The following is a 20025-nucleotide window of genomic DNA, read 5'->3' as shown; positions in this document are numbered from 1 at the left end:
CCAGTTTTACTCCTCTAAAAACTGGGCACAGTTTAAGTTAGTCATCTCCTCCCTTGTCTACAGGCCACTTTGTTTCAGTGATTTTAGTATGGAAGAAGGATGCTCTGGGGGTGCCAGTCATCTCACTACTTGCAGGGGCCTGCAGGGCTAGCTTGGCTAGCACTTGCCTGAATTGTTACCTGGCTGACATAAAACAAGATCACATCCTCCTCTGGTAATCATCAACCAGTTGCTATGAAGTAAGCAGTTGAGCCTCCAAGAGACCCAAGACCTCAATCCCCGATATAGTCAGCGTTGCTCAGCAAAATGTGCAGTGGTTTAACACTAAGCAGGTCACAGAGGTCGGCAGCAATACTCATCGGGCTGGTATTAGATAGACAGTCTAGTTCTCTGCTGAACTGGAAGGGCAAAGTGCTCAGCCCCTTGCAGGACCAGGGCTCAAGAAATAGAGAAGGAAGAGTGCAGTCTGCTCCTTCCACAGCTACAGGAAGTTTCTTTTCCATTGTACATGGAAGGTGCATGTACAGGTACATTTACACTGCCTTAGTGCAGATCCAACTACACCTCAGTGCTTCCAAAATGAATTTAAGTTAAAATTTGATAGAAAAGCCAGCAAAGGTTTATTCAAAAAAGTTTGTGAAATCTGAATAGTTGCTTTCATAATGACAAAGGAACAGAGAAGCTTCATAAATTCAACCTGCAAGTTATTTTAATAACAATAAACATGTGTCATGTAAAAGTATAATTGCTATCACTGAGGAAAAGTTATGTCTCGGAGGCTATTATTTTCACAGATATCAAAACTATTGGAAGTAACTGGGAGAAGAACTTGGGGTTCAGGTTTTTGTTTTGCTGAGGTAGGGTCACATCTGGATATCAATAGTTTGTAAATCCACCTATACTATTCAAGTCCTGAAGCACACAGGGTGAAAATATTGCTTTGTAATGAAAAGATTTATAAAAGAAAGATTCTTAGTCTTGTTTGTTACCCTAAATCCCATTACAAGTACATCTGGTTTCTTACTTCCACAGCAAGGCTCCTAGAGTAACAGTGCAAGACTATGCAGCGCTGTTTGGCTGGTGGTCCAGATGTGCTCCTTCTCCATCCCTATGGTGATGGGGACCTTCTCTGACAGACATCTCCAACACAAAGGGACGCAGCAACAGGACAGACCTCACATACCACTATTTCACACAAACAAAAATAAAATGTGAACACTTATCTTCCTGTGAAGAAAGATTACAGTCTGCAGTGTGGAAAAAGAAGCAGCACTGAAATGCTGGCAAGCTGACATTCTTCCTAATTAAACCCCAAAAAGCAGCCTTTAAAATAAAGGCCTCCAAGACTGTTTTTCTTCACTGATAGGATACACTGTTTACAGTCATAGTCTGTATTTTCAACACTTTAGTTAATGGATTAAGACATTTCTTAAGCTTGTACAGAAATGCACTAAAGAACACTTCAAACTTTGGGCATTAAGAAACATGTATTACATAAAAGGGGAAACTTGGGCTAGATATCAAGTGCTGCTACACAGTTAGAAAACACTAAAATCATCTTTTTTTAATCAAGATACTATGGGAGGGATCCAACACAGGACACAACTGCTTAAATGGAAAAAATGCACATACTCAAAGCCTACAGCCTGTGTTCTGATCATATGCAACTGCTGACCATCACAGGGCTTCTCCAGAAGGTTTTAAAGAATGGCCAAACTACCAACCCATCACTCCAAAATACAGTTCAAAAGATTGCTCCATTTCTTCTTTACATCGCCTTTCAACAGGACAAATCATCTCATGGCACAGAGTAAAACTAAAGTCTTAGACAAATGAAAGATATAGGTAAGAGAACCATTTTGGAGACTGAAGATTTGCAAATCATGCTGGTGAACTGTTGTGGGAAACATCTGCATTACACAGAGAATGAGGTCCACATCCAGGATCCAGCACAGTCTCTGCTTTACATTTCTTTTCTCAGCTGAATGTATTTGCTAAAACAATGCATTTCTCAATGCTTTACAGTTGTGAATTCAAACTCTCTCCCCTACTGCTGGATCATACTCTTCCAGGAACATCTCAATTCAGCCACTGCTAATAAGTCTTCAACCACAAAACCATAGAGACATCCTTTATTAGTTGTAATACTTCCACAAGCATCAAGAGCATTAACAAGCAGCTTATGCATAGGGATGAGGAGATGGAGGAAGCTTCTAAAAATGTTATACACTATGGAAGTCATCTTTAACTTCCCATGAGTTCCCATGAGTGTGTGATTCCACACACACTTGCAGTAAGGCAGGTTGTATTATTCTCTTCTCTCTTGTCCAATTGTTGCTATTACTGGACCTGGCAAGGCAGCATGTGACAAAGAAAAATGCAGTTGCATTTTTGGCTCAGAAGCCTCTACAAGAGCCTGTGAGTCATGAACCAAAAGGCCCACATAAAAGCAACAGAGAAGAATGCAGATTCAGTCTTCTTTTTATTATAAGCATGTGTGTCTTTACTAGATGGTCCTGATGCACATAAATGATTAAAACAGAAGTCATTATGAAGTTATGAGAAGCGAAAACTCCCTTATGTCAGGTAACTTGGGCTCCATCTGCTCAAGGCCACTTTCCATAGAATGGAAAGACTACCACTGACCACAGAGCATCTGAGCCACACAACATGATATGTGCTGAGATATGCCTCTGAGCTATGCTTTCCTAGAAGGCTCAGGGTAATGTGGGTTTTATTTTGGTGGTTTTGGTTCTTGCTGTAGAATTTCTCACTATCAGCCCAGGATACCCTGATCCTAGATGCAGAACGCTGAGCTCTCCTGCCATGGTGTCTTGCACATCCCTCATCTATCTGTTGCACTGCAAATGAAGTTTATAACACAACAATTTGTCTCATATGTGCCAAATTTCTCTTATTAAAAAATATGCCATTTTACCACATTTGTTACTCTTGCCTCTCAGGACAGATCAAGTGTTTCAACCTTTGATTTTTAAAAATGCAAGCAATCCAAACACACCCCCTTCTTACACTGCTTGGAGCAGGTAAGATAAACACGAGACAGAAGGGAGCGTGAGAGCAATCTGGACTCTGGTCTGTAGAAGAATGTCTCAGGACTTCTTATCACCAGCTCAGGGACACTATCAGCAAGAAGCTGTTCCCACACTACATCATGTTGTCTGCCTGCAAGCAGCGGTCCAGCACTGAGCCAGCTCAGCAGAAGCAAGCTGGAGGAGAACAGTGTAAGGGGAAAAACAAGGCACTGAGCATTACCCTTCAGTGACAATAAACAGCATGAGTCTACCTTAGTTTCCATCCTCAAAAGTTTTGCACTGGGTGGATGGGAACACGAGAGGAATAGACACTAAAGGTGTACAGAGGCAGCACTGCATAATGCTGTTTGTGCACTTAGCAAAATAGTGCTTGTTCTACTCTGTCCAGCTGCTGCTTTAATCTCTAACCCACCTGGCAAAATAGATCCTTTGTCCTTTATTCACCAAATCATAAATCTGGAAAGCCAGCAGCTTGTGTTTCTTCTCATTTGAAAGGGCCCACCAGCAACCCAGCTCTCACACCCAGCTTCAAACTTGCTAAAAACTGGCTTTGACTACTGCTGTTGGCCACACGAACTTACTCTGCATCAGCATCCATGGCAATTAACTACCACAGCAGCATGTTTTCTACCTCTTAGGTACACCTTGTTCTGGGGAAGTGCTGCTGTTACAAGGCAATGCACAGCAAAGGTGAAGATTGGATGGAAAGTACCCTAAGGCAGCCAGAAAATCCTTACTGATTCTTGAAGGAGAATTTTCCAGCCTTTTCTGAACTGGAGCAGCCAGAGGAAAGAATACCTAATATAACCCTGTGCCTTCACAGGGCGAGGAAGGGAATATGAACAACAAGAGGAAAAGTTCTCAAACAAATGCCACCAGATGCATCAGAGCTTAGATGGAAAGGATGAGCACCTGGGTTGATGTTCAGACAACAGTCACGTGTAGTATGATTAAGAAAGGTGCTCAACACATTCAAAGAATTCAAGGAGTATGTGCAATCACAGCAAAGAAATAGAGATATCCCAAGACAATGACAGCCTCCCAAAAGCACTGCAAGGAAAAGGTACAAAGGCTGACGCTGCATCCTTGCATCTGACAGAAGATCTCTTCCAGGAGCAGAGTCTCCCAATTCCTCCATAAAAAGGCAATTCCCAGCAAGTTCCTTCTGATTCCACCACCCTCCCATATTTGTATAATGGGACTTTGTTCTTACTATGCACTGTAAGTCACAGACAAAGTCAAGAACCACTGGCAATGCTCAACCAGCCATGCTTTGGTCGGTTAGATATTATAACACCAAGGAACCTGTAACTGGCCTTTTGGGCACTCTGTGCCAGGCAGCCCACAAACACTACACAGAAACGCAGTTGGGTCTTGAAAGACATTACAATCTTTGCCAATGCTCTTTATTACTCTTCAGGAAATGACAGGCTCATTTTTCAGAGTGATAAAGTCCAGTGAATTCTTCCTAAACAGGATGGAAATCTGAAAGTTTAACAGACATAATAAATTGTGCATTATCTGTATTACTGAGCCAGTCTTACACAAATAAATACATCTAAATTGGACTGCAATCTACAAATCCTCCTTCATGTGAATAGCAGCTCTGGCTTCAGTGGGGGTACTCCTGCAAGTCAAGGAAAGAGGGGTCTTTATATTATGTAAACCATGGGTGAGTTAAATTCCTCCCACACAAAGCTCCCACATAATCCTTGCTGTAGCTTGCTCCTGGCTCATATGTTGAATATTCATCTCTACACAGCTTCAAAAGGTGTATGCTTTTCAGCATCACTATCAGGCACTTTTTTCTTCTTTAATATGAGGAATGTACTGTGAATTGAAGGAAGGTAGGGGTTTTGCATTCCCTTGTAATGTAACAAGAAGATTTATGTCCCTTGCAATTAAAAAAATTATAGTTCAAGAGCATAGCTAAAACCTTAAAAGGACTAAATATAGAGAGAGACCTGGAAGATTACTCCTTACCACCATCTCCAACACTAATATTACTTTCAGGCCTAAGGCTCTAGGTAGCAATTGTGCATCAAGGCCATGTTCTTGCCTGGACAAGTTTATTTGCTATATGTTTTTAGTAACATAGACCACACATCTTGGGTTGCGGCAGCATAGAAGCTAAGCACAGAGGCTAACAGCAGTCAGGAAAGAACATTGACTTTTCCAGTATTATCCATAAATGTCAGCAAGCATCATTCTACATCATTATTTGTGCCTAAAACACCTATACCCCATCTGTCTGCAAGAAGACTTCTCAACCTGGCGTCAATTACCACATATAAAGAGACAACATGAGGGGTCACATTTGGACATCTTCCTTATCCTCTCTATAGGGCCTGTTTTTTAAAGGTGCTCAAATAGCCCCAATACTGCACATTAAAATGGAAGAGTCATTGAATTACACAAGCAACCTCCCAGCACACTCTCCAAACTCAAGATGCCAAACACCTTGTCCAACCCATTCCCCAGGGCTTGGGAAGAAGCTGGGAAAGACACCAAACAACATGAGCTGCAGAGGACATCAGCGCTTCCACAAGGGAGATCCTGCAATGGCCAACCTCCTTCTCCCTCTCCACAAAAGTCCAATTCAGCTCTATAAATACACCAGCTGAATGGAAGGCCAAACACACCCATGATCACACCGGGGAGGGAGAGGTTACAGCATAAGTCAGCTTTCTCTGAGGAGGCTATGCTGATAAATGCCACTCTAGAGCCACCAAGTGAGTGGCGCTTTATTATCCCATGGTGTGATATGAATATAAGTTTAGGAGAAACTACAGATGCAATCAGATCACAGGAATACCAACAAACAATCTCTATAGGTCTTACATTAATCCCTTTTTTCCTTTGCTTTTATGCATTTAAAATATCAACCTGTGTTGGTATTTTAAAGCTGTGTACTGGCAAAGCTTTTCAACCTGTGCAGTACATGGAGAAATGGGCAAGCTTCATAGATGCTTTGATTAAATGCCAGTAAGTTATTCCATTAAGTACATGTTTAATTAAAAAAAAAAAAAACAGATTAAGCAAAATTGGCTGGTTAGCCAGTCCAAGGTCAGCTGATAGAAATAAAGGGACTGCAATCTTAACAGATTTTCTTATTAAATAGCAATGCCTTGAATACTTCATTCATTATGTAAATGTGCGGAGGTCATGACCAAGCCAGCCTTCAAATAAAATTGTTCCAAGTCACTAAACATACGCCAGGTTCTTGTAATTCCACATACAAATAAAGAACAGCAAATGTTTATCCCTCCATTTCCCTCAGCATTACTGGTTTATGCTCCCGTAGCTGAGGCAACCACACCAAGCCAAGCAGCTCAGCACCTTTTCGAGAGATTAACTTCTCCAACAGGCATAAACAGCAAAGGTTACATATAGCTAAGCATTAAAAAACAACCCCACTTAGCTTCATAACAATCACCAGTTTAACAAGTGCTAACCTACTTTAGCTAAAATTGTACAACCAATTTCCCCTTCCTTTCTTTCCTCTCCAACCCCTGGGAAAAGGTGTGAAATATAAGTTAATGCTGCAGTAGGCAAACATTATAGTAACTGAAACTCCTCAAACATCTATTCTCCTTTCACTTCCCCTCATTTTTATTTTAAGAAAACCCACATAACACCCCAGGAAAGGTTCCAGCATAACAGAATTTTTACCCTTTTGCTAGATTGAGTATAGACCTAATTTAGGATTAAGTGCAACTCAACACATACCTTATCTCAAGCCATAAATACCCAAGATTGAGAGATGCTGAGGGAATCTGCTGACAGGACAAAACAAATTCATCTGTATCATCCATGCAGCAAGCTCATCACACAAGGGTAACAGCAAGAACCAGAGTATGCAGCAACCTGACTGGGACTATTAATGCATATTTTGAGGGGCCTGCCAAACCCTTCAGATTTCACAAGAAAAACCTTGTGTTCTGTAACTCTGCTCTACTCCTTTTCACTTCACTCAAGAAGCGACCGACATTAGGAGCCTGATCAAATTCCTTGCTTTATCCACGCTTGAATTAAAGCTTTGGCTCAGCAAGGGGAGGCAGACCAAGTTACATGAGCTTTTTTTTCTTCAGAGGATGCTGGCCATAAACACTGCTGCCAGCACCACAGGTAACACCAGGGAGCTTCAGTTTGGTTGCAAACAAAAGCATTTCAGCTGTTGATGAAGCAGTTGGTATTTCTGCAACTCTTGCTAGACAGTCCAGTGTTAAACTTCTGTTTTCATCTGCAGATAATATGTTAAGCCTCTTTAAAAGTCCAGCCAACTCTGATCTGGGAAGTGGGAATTTCTTCCACTAACTAATCAAATCATGCTCACATGGGTGGTTTTCAGCTGTCTAGAACCGGTGAATACCAAAAAAATTTCCAAACATTTATAGGTCAGAGAGAAGCACTGTGAGTGTCTCAAAGGCAGCAGTGTCCATTATAGTATGACTTCTGCTGAGGGAGTACCACATCTAGCCACAATAGCCACATCAGCTCCAGATGAACCTTCCCACAATCCCTCCTGAAAAAGCACCTTTTCACTCTGTCCCTGCCACAGGCAGCACCAAAACACTTTTGGCTTGTAGCCTTCACCCACTGGCACATCCATCCCCAACCTCAGTCAGTGTCTGGCTGCTGCCCTTAAACACTTCTCCAGCTCCAAGGATCTGCATGGCCAACATGGGGAGAAAAGCAGCTGAGGCTCACCCAACTCCTCCCTGGGGAAGTAAATGAAAAGTCCAAATGGATTCCCTAAAGGGCAACTGCCAGACCTCTGTGTAGGGCCTGTGGGAGAGACAAGGAAGAAACTAGTAGAAATGCTTTGTTTGCTTCCAGGAACCAACGCCCAACCTCAAACGCACGGGGAAGAAGGTCAAGATTTCCACGGGCACCTGTAAAACAGGGCAAGGAGAGGTAAGAACCCCTATTAGCTTTGAAGGGGCTTCTATGAAGGATACCGTAATGGTTTGGGTTGGAAGGAACCTTTAAAGACGGCCTAGTCCAACCTCCCTGCCACACACAGGGACACCATCCACTAGACCAGGCTGCTCAAAGCCCCATCCAGCCTGGCCCTGAACCCTTGTGGAGGAGGGTGGAACAGAACTGCTTGATCCGAGGGACAGACTGACAAGCCTGTGGCAGGAGGGAGGACAAGGAAAGAACCGATGGCTTGGGTCAAATAGGAGTGAGCAAACAAGGAGAGAATCAGGTCATGGAGAGCCTGCATGTTTCAGCCAAGCGCCTGTGCTGCAGGAGCTGGAAATCTCCACATTTCAGAGTGTGCACAAACAAATGAAGTATTTTACAATCCTACAGCACTTTAAAGTGCTCCAAGTGCTTTATAAATATTAAGCAATAGCACCCACAAATTAGAAGCATAAGATGGAGATACAGCTATCTCAGTATTTAATGGTATGATAACTGTTATAGTTTAACTCCATCTGGCAACTAAGCACCACACAACCGCTTGCTCACTTCCCCCCACTGGCATGGCAAAGAGAATCGGAAGGATAAAAGTGAGAAAACTCCTGGGTTAAGGTAAAGACAGTTTAATAGGTAAAGCAAAAAGCAAAATGCTCAAGCAAAGCCAAACAAGGAATTCATTCACCACTTCCCATTGGCAGGCATGTGTTCAGCCATCTCCAGGACAGCAGGGCTCCACCACATGTAATGGTTACTTGGGAAGACAAACACCATCACTCCAAACGTTCCCTCTTCCTTCTTCCCCCAGCTTTATATGCATGATGTCGTATGGTATGGGATATCCCTCGGGTTAGTTGGGGTCAGCTGTCCTGGCTGTGTACCCTCCCAACTCCTTGTGCACCCCCAGCCTACTCACTGGTGGGGTGAGGAGCAAAATAGACCTTGACTCTGTGTAAGCATTGCTCAGCAGCAACTAAAACATCCCTGTTTTATCAACATGGTTTTCAGCACAAATCCAAAACACAGCCATCTACTACAGAAAGAACTAACTCTAACGTATCCAAAGCCAGCACAATAACTCAGGGAGCAAAAACTACATTTAAGAAGTCACATACCCACACTTCTCCTGGCTCAAAGAACCCAGACTGCATCCTACAGGCAGGCTGCACAGCGCTTGCTAAAAGAGGCCAGCGTTCAGTATTTGAATTCAGACTCCTGTTTCAGAGCGTGACCCGATGCCTTGCACACCGCAAGTGATCCCACTCCAGCTGTCTCCCTAAGCCATTCCTTGATCACCAGCCAAGCCCAACGCAGAGGTGATTTTTCCAAAGCAACACTGGTACGTGGTTGTAAATTGGGATTTTGTGGTTCAATTGTCTTATCTGTCTTCCCTAGCATTTTGGATACACAAATTATCTTCAGCAATTTCATCTTTAAGTTTTACAACACTGATTTCCCTTAAAAATACATTATTTTTTTAAATGGCTTTTATTGGGTCAACCACATTTGCCAAGTTTTAACAGACTACTTCTTTCTCAGCTGCCTAATTTCAAATTCACCTTTACATAGAGCTTAAAAGGAGGCAAAAAGTCATCACAGCAAGAAAGTGGGATGTGATGCTTAACATCAAGGTTTAAGTGAATGCACTTTACAGTCCCAACTGAGGGTCACGAATCATGAATTTACTCTGCAACACAGGAGAATTAAAGAAGGAAAAGAAACCTAGCCAAAACTTGGGAATATGTATACTCCTGATTAATACAAGACTACTAGGAAAAAGCAGATGTGAAGTCACACCTTGTTTTATTCAGGGGAAAAGCCAAAGTCTACAAGAGCCAAATTGAATTTATTCTGTGCAGTGGCAGACACTGAAACACAGCAATGTTACTCCTTCAACATTAATAAAATATGTTGTATACAGGGCATTATTTTTTTTTCAGTCCCTGAAGCCCTGCCAAGTCATAAGCTTTTTATGGGAACACTGAAATGGATGTTGATCAGAGCCATACTTACGAGTTTTACATTTTACCACCACTTAGAGGCAAGGGCTTCCCCCCCAGCCCCTCACACATCTGCAAATTCATAATCTTCTTTAAAAGCCTGCTGAACTAACAGCTCATCCACCCTCAGTCTATGAAGATACTGAATTCACTATTGGATTATGAGCTGAACCCAGGCCTTGAAAGCACTATGAGCTCCTCCACTCCTTAAAACAAAATTCCTCAAAGGTAAAATTTTACTTTTTATATATGAAAAATAAATAGCCACTTGGTAAACCAAATTGGAGAGCCAGAAGTCATTTCGCCACCAAGAACGCAATTCTCTTCCCCATCCCTCCCCATGTTCATCTCCAAGTTTTAAACTTTATTGTTCAAGAAGTTAACACCAATTCATAAAAACAGAATTAGTTTGGAAGTAGAAGGCTGCTGGCACCCAGACGAGTGCTTGATTGTTTTGTTGTTGCATCTAATGCGAGAGAGCTTCAACAGAGTTGGGAAAACTTCATAAAAGCCTAAGGTGCTTTTTCCTTTCTCATTAACACAGCAGTGAAATTTAACAGCCTGGCATGGGAACTTCTCTCTAGCATTACGATTTTGGAATTACTCATCTACTCCCAACACTCTACAAGACTTCTTACAACATGCTACCCAGTAATTTCCAGTTTAAAGGCTTCGATTTGGAGTCCTCTTTCAAGCTAACTAGCGTGGGCAAGGATGCTGCACCAGAAGACCTACAAAATATCTGCCATCCTTAACATCTACTCATCCTGTATGCCTCCTATGTGCATTCTGTAACTTGAAAGCTAAAAATCTGCCCACTGCAATATATTCCATTCTATCATTGACACAGATTTAAAAAGGTATTAGTTAGATATGAAATGCCTTAAATTTTATAGGGAAATGGACAAAAAGTACACAACCTACATCCAAGTAGGTCTGCCTTTCAGGTCCCTCAGCTGGGAACTGCTGTGTTATTTGTGTATCTGATTTATGTTTATTTAAATAATGATAAATATTAATTCTATGTTTACAGTCATTGCTTTATAAGATGTCTCCAATTCTATCGGGATAAAGAGCTTACACTAAACAAAACAGTTTGTTTATACTCCTAGTACATCTAATAGGAAATACTTGGAGTTGCATATGTTCAAAGCAGGACAAAATTACAGCCTATCTTTCCAAAGATCTCTTGCTACCAAGAGGCCAGAAGGACCACATGCAGATCACAAGGCCTGAATGTTCAAGTCAAGAGAAACTGGACTGCAGAACCTCCAAGTCCACCAAAAGTGGTGTCTGTCACATGCCCACCAATGCTGAAATAAGAGTTTAAAGACAGCAAGACTACAAAACCTTTCATACATTATTTGTGTTGGCTGTCCCACTACTCCCTTATCAAAGAAAGGCCAAAACAAAGATACTTATTCTTTTACTCTTCTTATTAATTTATATCTACAAACACACAGAAGTCAAAGGTTTAGTAACTACAGAGAGCCTTAGATGAAAGTTGGTTCCTGTTAGACTTGCCTGACTGGGATGTACAAAAATTCAGAGCAAGGTTTGGGGATTTTCATATTTCAGATAAATTTAATTTCAACATTAAAGCAGCTGAGAATTAGCCACCGATTCTATAAAACCTTGTATCTGCTTCTACTATTGATAGCTACTCTTATTGATAGACAAAACTCTCATGCCACAGCATGCATGGGAACAGGAGAGGTCATCTTCACAGTGTGCAGAGATTTGAGCAGATTTGAGTCGCAGGTGCCACAATTGTAACCCAACAGCCCAAACACAGCAAGACTGCAACCTTCCAGCTCAAAACAACATTATCTTCAGTAAAGCTGAAAGTGAGTTTTAATGCTACCTCAAAACAACCACTCACACATGCAAGCCCATTACTGGTGCAGGTACTTGAGTGTGAAAGCAAGAGCATCACGATGTCCTTCTGAGTACATTAAAGAAATCATGTTTCCATAAAGATGTTTCTGTGTATCCAGGTCTTGTAGTTTGTCTCACACTGGTTTTGCACTCTGGAACTGTGCTTGTACAAGAGCTAGCAGAGCAAAGCTCTCCTCTGTGGTTGATGCTCTTTTGTGCTAGGACCACAAATAGAAATTGCACAAGATAAACAGTTAAAATCACAGATACTGACTGAAATCTCCTCAGCACACTTTACATGCCCTCTTACCTAGTTATTGCACCAAATCTCCCCTGTACCTAAAGACTGAAAAAGCATTTCCTCAATTTGCACACAAATGACAGCAAGTCAATTTTGAACGGGAAACAAGGAGAAAGGCAGCACTCAAAACTCCAAGGATTATTTATGAATAAGCTGAAGCCCTATAAACTTGGCTGTTGAAGAAAGATAATCTCTAGCTTATGCCAAGTGGGTCAGACAGAGGAAGAACCTCAGCAATCTTCAAAGTCAAAGCAGATGGGGAAGTGGATAAGTGCCCATGTGAGCAAAGAGGAAACAAGCCTCTGTTCATTTTAGCCTGTTTCAGAGCTTCAGTTTAGAATTCTAGACACCATCAAGAATGTCAAACCTTTAACTGACACGAGCAGAAGAGCTCACTTCTGTAGCAAGTAGTAGAGGTGCAGAGTAATTACTTAATACTACTACTGATGCAAAAATAAGTCAGTCCTGGTATCTGCAGATTGAGGACATTGCTTAGCTTGGTAGTAGGGAGACAGTGGAGGAAGGGTACTATGAGGCAGAGACTGGGGAAAATGTTCTTTGCTTTTTAGCTCTGAAAAAACTACATTAGGATTCTTTATCATTAGTGCTTCAGCATCACCAATAGAAATATTTATGTAGGTGTAAAGCAGGTTCTACTTTAGAGTTAACTATAACTCTAACTAGAGCATTTAAAAAACCACATGAACTTGTAACTACATTTTTACCCTTTTTGGAATAAAAAAAGGCAGCAGTCCCCACATGCCACAGAATGAACATATATTGCATTCCTTAAGAAGCTGAAGTTGACCTCTTGGTCCTTTCTCAAGCTTTACATTGCTAGACATGATCTGGTCCAAGACCATTTCCATACACAGGGATGCATCACTGTCTCAGGCTAACCTCACCATCCAAGTGGCGAAACCTAAAACCAACTAATCTCTCCCGGGGTTATGCTTGTGGAGCTGGGAATCCCTCCATCTGCCTCAGCAAAAGGGAAAGATGACTGGCTGCAAAATAAACAGCACATTAACCACATAACAATAGCCCCTCCAGTCAATGTCCTTCCTGTCACCCACCAAGGGCTAATGATTTTCTATCAGGTCCCTCCCCCTAAATATAAATAATATTTTATATTTCGAAGAGAGAGCTTATGCAAGTTAACAACACACAACTTCTTTTGAATCCATGCCAAGGAAGGACTCCCTCTTCGAATTCCTGGGCATTTTGCAAGCTTTCTGCAATCAGAAGCAGCAGACCCTGAAGGAGCACAGAAATAGTTTACCATGTTGCTTTTAAGCAGGGACTTTTCAATTGAGCTGGGAGCAGTGGAAGAGAAGGAGTATTCAGTGCTATAGTTTGTTAGGGAGACACAGAGAGCCAAGGACATGCTGAGGAGATGTTCATCTTCCAAAGAAAATATTACTAAGAGAAACAGGCATCCTTCCACCACTTATTTTTGGAGGCGGCTGCTGAGCTGCATCAGCTATTCCACTGGTGTCTCCATGCATGTGTTTTGCCCAAGACTTCAGCTGGAAGAGCCAGAGCTGCAAAACTTGTAAGAAAACTCCACAGGAAGGGGCGTTGAGGGGCTGCACAACCACCAGCTCTAGGATATACACATCTTCATTTATGCAAACTCAAGTGATCTTCTGATATTCAGGCTGGTTGTCCAGAGCAAGGTCCAGACGTGAATAGGTACATAAGGTCTCTGCTGTTTTTTTCTGAGTCCAACTATACATACATCAAGAAATTTGCTAAGACAAAAAGTGTGGAGGAGTTGGGAGAGGCTGTTATGAGTAATTATAAGGGGGGAGCTTCAAACTGCAATCTCTTTAGCATTTGTTTCCACTATCAGTATTCATCAGAAGCCAAAAAGTTAATTACCTTGCTTTAGGTAACTTTTTACCGTGACAGCTATACCTTTCAGCAAAGGTATCATCATTCCCACACCAGCTTTAAACATTATAAGATGCAAATGGAGGATTCTCCCCATATCCCTGTCCCCACTAAAAAAAATAAAAATGGGAAAAACATTAAGTTGGAAGGACCATGTAAAGTTGCATTTGCCAGTAAGGCCTTTCCTCTGCACTCTGGTACAGGGGGAAGGAAGAAACAGATGCAAGTCATCTTGGCTTTTTAACAGCATCTCCAGGAAAAGGCATTATTTTTATGTGGCACGTGTGTTTAAGCCAGGTCAACACTGTAATGTGGGGAGTTGAAAAGGGATCACCTGATGCAACAGAAATACCCTCCCTCCAAACTATACTGTAGGAATTACAGCCAAGCACCCCGACCACAGCAAACACAGTAAGAGCCTTCTCGAACAGCACACGTTCTGTGTCAGCAAAGCAGCATCAGTACAAAACTCAGCTCAAATAAAGGAGTTAATGACCCTCCGGAAAGGGAAGGGCTTCATCAGGCTTCCACTGTACCAAACAAAGACCATCTGAGATATTCAAACCACAAAAATTATTACACCAAAAGGAGGAAAACAGCATTAGCCTCGCACATGGTTCATTGTTGAATAATGGCAGTGTTTACCATTCCAGCATAACGCACTACTGCTCTGGATCCAACTATAAAGCACAGAATACGACAGAATTAATTATGTCCTTTCCTCTTAACCACCATTCCCTGGGTTATTTATTAGCTAGCTCTGCATATATTCATAGATGTGTCTAACAGACAAAGTTAAAAAGGATTTAAAATTGCTGCCTAAACACTTCTTGGGTTTGCAGAGTCCTCTCCACTCCCTGGACAGGCAGCAGCATCAATAAATACCGCCTCAGGCTGCTAGTTAGTCACTCCTTAAGCTACACAAAGGAACTGCGAGTACACTGTGACCTGGAACAAGCAGGCATGTCTCAGGAGCAACACGTTGGACATGTACCATAGATAGCTCTGCTAAGGTCTTTTCTCTGAATTAGTAAAATACAAAGGATGTCAGTACATCCTGCTTCGGCTCTGTATTGCAGTCCACTCCTGCTCACAGTTCAGCAAACCACCAGACCATCTATCAGAACTAGGAAGTCCACCTTAGGACCAGCACCCAAGGCTTGAAGGCCACCAGCCAGTTCACATGTGTTTCTGGAAAAGACAAAAGCCACACTACACAAGATACCTTGAGCTCAGTACCCTGGCAAAGGAATGGTAGATAGATAAACTCAGACCAGCTGCCCAAAAGGATAAGTAAAGGAAACCCAAGAGCCTCTCTAGAGTTTCCTATTTTGCTGAAATAAGGGCATAAGGCTAAAGACCTGTTCACTCACTCTCCTGAAGTCCTCACTGAAGAGGGACAAATGCCAGGGAGAGACAAACTGGAAAAAACTTCTGGTTTAAGACTGGACCAGTTTTGTTTCACAGAAGTCCATCATCTCAAGGGACAGAGGCCAGAAGCTCCCATGCTGGCCATCCACTGGAAGGAGATCAAAAGGGAGAGAGGGTGGGTACTGCTATGGACCCAGCAGCAGAAAACACACAGAGAGAAAACCCTTTCACAGACAGTTTACAAAGAACAGCAGCACTTTCATCTTTGTCAGCATAGATGCTAGGATACTATATTCCCACATGAACACTGCAGTTGCTGTTTGGCCTCATCCAGGATTACAAGCAACTCCAACTAATATATCAAATTAGCTGCATATCTGGGGATGAACTTGTTGCCTTGCATCGGAGGTCAATCAAATCTTCTTTCCATCACACAGAAAGGAAAATACAGTGGAACAGTTAGGTCTTCCATCCATCACTCAAGCCACCACTGGGCTGCAACTGGGCTCTCAAGAATGCCCCTTTGCTTATGTAGCAGCACAGGAACTGGGTTTGCAAAGGTATTCAGAAGTAGACAAGACCATCAGAAATCTTCACTCAGAAATCCTGTTTATCACTGACCAGCTTGAATTTAGCATTTTGGAGGTACAGATGGGGTTCAGAAGATGGAAGAGGGGTGTTAGGTTTTTAGGCTAAAAAAATAAATGTTTATAGATTTGAGAGTTTTAACTCTCAAGCTTCTTATGATTTGCCCTCCATGTCAGAAACTCCTGCCTAGGACTGTTGAGGGAAAGAGGGAAGAGAATGGGGTGGAGGAAGAGCAAATGTATGTACAGACCTGGAAGTATTAAAGCTTCATTTTCTTAACATAGTGACACTAAGTGATACCAACAAAACAAGTTTACTTTCCAGAAAAAAAAGAATTAAAATGCAAAAGATCTCTTGGAAAAAGAATGTTATAAATTGGTGAGATTTAGTTATATGCAGATGAAAGTTGTATTTCATTATTTTGCACCACTTCATTTGATTAAATTAATGAGGTCCTTATGTCACACTATAGACATTACCCCTACTTTTGTTTACTATGTCTTTCTAGCTTGAACCACAGCACACGCAGTACAGCTGGCAGCTCAGTTACAACACAACATGCAGAAGAAGTTAAAATAGGGGAAGTGATTCTAAAAAAAAACCCACCAAAAAAACCTTGCTTCACTTACCTAAGCAAAGTTGTCATTAGAGAGTTTTCCAGTACTAAAATCCAAGAGAAAAGGCCTGAAAAAACACAGAGAAAGGCGAATTTTAGTAAGTAGGATAATACTCTCACTCACTGTTTTCCTGGGAACATGAAGAGACAGTGATTCAAAGGAAAAAGAAGTACATTCACTCCATCAGTTGCATTTCAGACAGTTATTTGTAACAAAAAGGTGCTCCTCAGGCAGCAAACATATCAGAAACAATAGGGCAGATTTTCCGCTGCTGTTGCCAGTATTATGCCAGTGCAATCCCTCCAATGTCAATCACGTTGGACTGCAATAAAACCAGCCTTATCCAGCAGACAAGCCAGGCCTAAGGCAATTAGCTAAGCTGCCCCATTTAGATTTTCAGTCATTTGTCCCTCCCATCAAGCTGGATTATCAGTAAATTTGGACCGAGTTGAGGGCTGGGAAGAGAGGAGTCATCATCTACACCAGTAAGGCTGAAGGTGGCAGGAAACGAAAGTGTTGCTTATGAAAACAATACCCAGATCACCCAAGGTCTCATTGCAAAAGACTATGAGGCAGCACAACATGGATCAATATTAGGAAAGCTGGGACATACAAGACTTCATTCTAGGCAAGTTATTCAAGTTATTGGCTGAAGAGGCATGTGGCCACAACAGATCCTAACAAAAAAATCACTGCTACTGAAAAAAGCACTCAGGGCTTGATAACACTCATGAATGCAGACTGGGGAAAAAAACCCACCCAAACTAACTGAATGAATACGGATGACTGCAAGCCTCCAAATCAAAGAGGGAGTTGACCACTGTTTAATAGGAAGAAGTCATTGCTTCTTCCAAGATTAAAAACTTACAATTCTGGCCCCGGCTGAAGCACTATCATTCACTAATCTGGTACAATTTAGTCGGGCTGATCCTCCGTTCAGACAGACAGGCCATTATCAAAAGTTCCTCTATTCATTTCGCTTCCTGTTAGGCAGTGAAAGCCCCTTTTATACGCTCCTCGAGAGGCTGTTAAAACCAGGGAAGACTTTCCGATAGAGAAGATAAGGTAGCTGGATTTATTCATGAGAGGAGGAAGGGAAGTTGTACAGGCTGATTACAGCTGCTCAAAAGCTGAAAACTGGAGGTTTGGAGGAGGGAAGTGGAAGATGATGAATTTCTTATTAATAAACATTATACCAATAGCATTGTTAGCACTAGCCATTACCTCTCCTGATATTCAACTACAGAATTGAGATTTTACTCTTAAGTTGGCATCAAGTACACACACGTGGTTGGATAATTCAAAAATACATGGCTGAGGCAGAATGGGATGGGATATTTAAGAGACTAAGCAAATTATTTATTTATTTTAGAACAATACCCAAGACCAAAAGGATAAACTTGCCAGAGTCAGAGGGAAGACACTGCCCAGAAATGCTCTCCAGATTAAGATAGTTCACATAATTTTCATAAATTTCAATAACAGGCTCAGGGTCAGATCCTGTTCTTACTGCCAACATGAGCACTCAGACTTAAGTAGAGTAAGATGGTGATTTCCACATTACTTAACATGTGTCAGCAATTTTGAACAGTTGCTTTGCAGATTCTTAGAGCTAACCAAGCAAAACCCCACCACTGAGAGCCCAGTATAGGACCTGGCAGATGAAAAGCTGCCTGGAAAGTCGATCGAGGCTTAAAAAACGTTCCCTCTATTAATGTTTAAACAAGCTGGTATAGTTAAAATAGTTTTAAAATGTAACTAGATGGAAATACAAACAAATACACATTTCTCAAGTTTAAAAAGGTTGAGCCAAAGCAGCAAAGCTTTACCAAAAATTAGGGCTAACAATGATGGTTTCAGGGGTAAGCCCTGCCTCTTGCTTCCCCTCTCCCAGACTATTCTTCTCCAAATTAACTAGTAAAATAAACAAGAAGCGAAACATCCACAGCAGAAAATAGTATTCAGCTTTAAAGGAAAGAAAACAACTCAGCTATACTTCTTCATTACTCCATCCAGTCCAAATACACAAAGTTAATTGTCTTCCCCTCTGACAATTCTAAATGGAACAGGAAGACTTCAAAGATGAAGTGATGCATTTTTGGACAGGCACCAGTTTGAATCAGACAGGGATGGAGTGCAAATCTCTATCGTGAAGAAAGAGGGAACAGCCAAGCCTAGATTTGCATAAAGACCCAACAGAGATGGTCCTCAGGTTGCTACGTGGAGGGTGAAGTATCAAAAATACTTATGTAAACAGGGACAAGGCTGTCAAAGACTGATAAACTACATCTTGCTTTGCAAAATACCAATATACAACCAAAACGCAAAGAGCTACAAGAAAATCCAGAGCTTATTTTGATCCAGTTTCTCCTTTGTTATTATGAACTATACAAATCTTCAAGCTGTACAGTCTGCTCAGTGGTCATGTAATTTCTTCTTAGTGACGAAGCACAGAATTAGGGAACCAGGAGACAAAAGTCACTTTCTATTCTGCCACCAGCCTGCATCTCTTCATACACATCACTTAAGGCAAAGCCCTGCTGGCACTCTGTCCCTCTCTTTGTGCTGCGGTGGAGATCCTGCCTGTTGCAATCACCAACTGCAATCGTAAACTACAGCAGCTTACTCAAACTCTCAGATTTAGTGGGTATTTCAGAAGCTGCCAAATCCCAGATTGCCCACACAGTAAATAAGGGTAATATTGCTCACCTATCTCCACACAGGCTTTGCAACACAACATCCAAAGAGACAACATGCTGTGATAAATCTGCAATGCACAAAAGCAACTGTACATGTTGATTTGCAGCTTAGCGCTATGAATAAGGACAAGTTTATCAAAGTGCAAAGTGTGTTTCCTTCAGTGGGAATCACAGAATGGAGTTGGAAAGGACCTTAAGATCACCCAGTTCCAACCCCCCTGCCATGGGCAGGGACACCACACACTAGACCATGTCACCCAAGACTCCGTCCAGCCTGGCCTTGAACACTGCCAGGGATGGAATGTTGTAATGGGGATTGCCAGGACACAGCCTGCTTGTTCTGAACACAGAGCAAACAGTGCAGATGCAATTCAGACTTTGCAAACTTGTGACACAATGAAAGAGAATGGGTTTCCCATCTCATCCTCCAAGGGAAGCTGCAGCACTCGCTTGGTGGTGCCAGAAAGGTTAGAGGGCTGCCAGGGCATGCACAGGAGAAGGTTTGTGTACAAACAGAATGAACAGCCTCTAATAATTCTTGTAACCCATTAAGCAACAAATCTCCACTGAGAACATGGCATCACCCAGCTGCTTACCTAATACTCAACCCCTGCCTCTTGAGCTGGCTTTTGATTTTTAGGTCCTCCATTTCTCTTCAAAAGCAGATGAATGAAGGTTCTCCAGACACCCTGGTTA

At 41.9% G+C, this 20025-nt stretch overlaps 1 protein-coding gene across 1 annotated transcript in view; it reads right to left on the bottom strand.

Annotated features, from left to right (window-relative positions):
• Window positions 1–20025, bottom strand: part of LOC115613039 (A-kinase anchor protein 13-like) — a 134091-nt gene that overhangs the window by 97565 nt on the left and 16501 nt on the right. The window contains exon 2 of the mRNA XM_030498056.1: window positions 16643–16697. The gene's annotated coding sequence lies outside the window, so the exon portion shown is untranslated. The remainder of the gene's footprint in view (window positions 1–16642; window positions 16698–20025) is intronic.

Source organism: Strigops habroptila, chromosome 9, assembly GCF_004027225.2.
Source record: "Strigops habroptila isolate Jane chromosome 9, bStrHab1.2.pri, whole genome shotgun sequence".
Taxonomy (NCBI): Eukaryota; Metazoa; Chordata; class Aves; order Psittaciformes; family Psittacidae; genus Strigops; species Strigops habroptila.
Note: the sequence above shows the minus strand (reverse complement) of the source record. Positions and strands in the feature narration are given on the sequence as shown.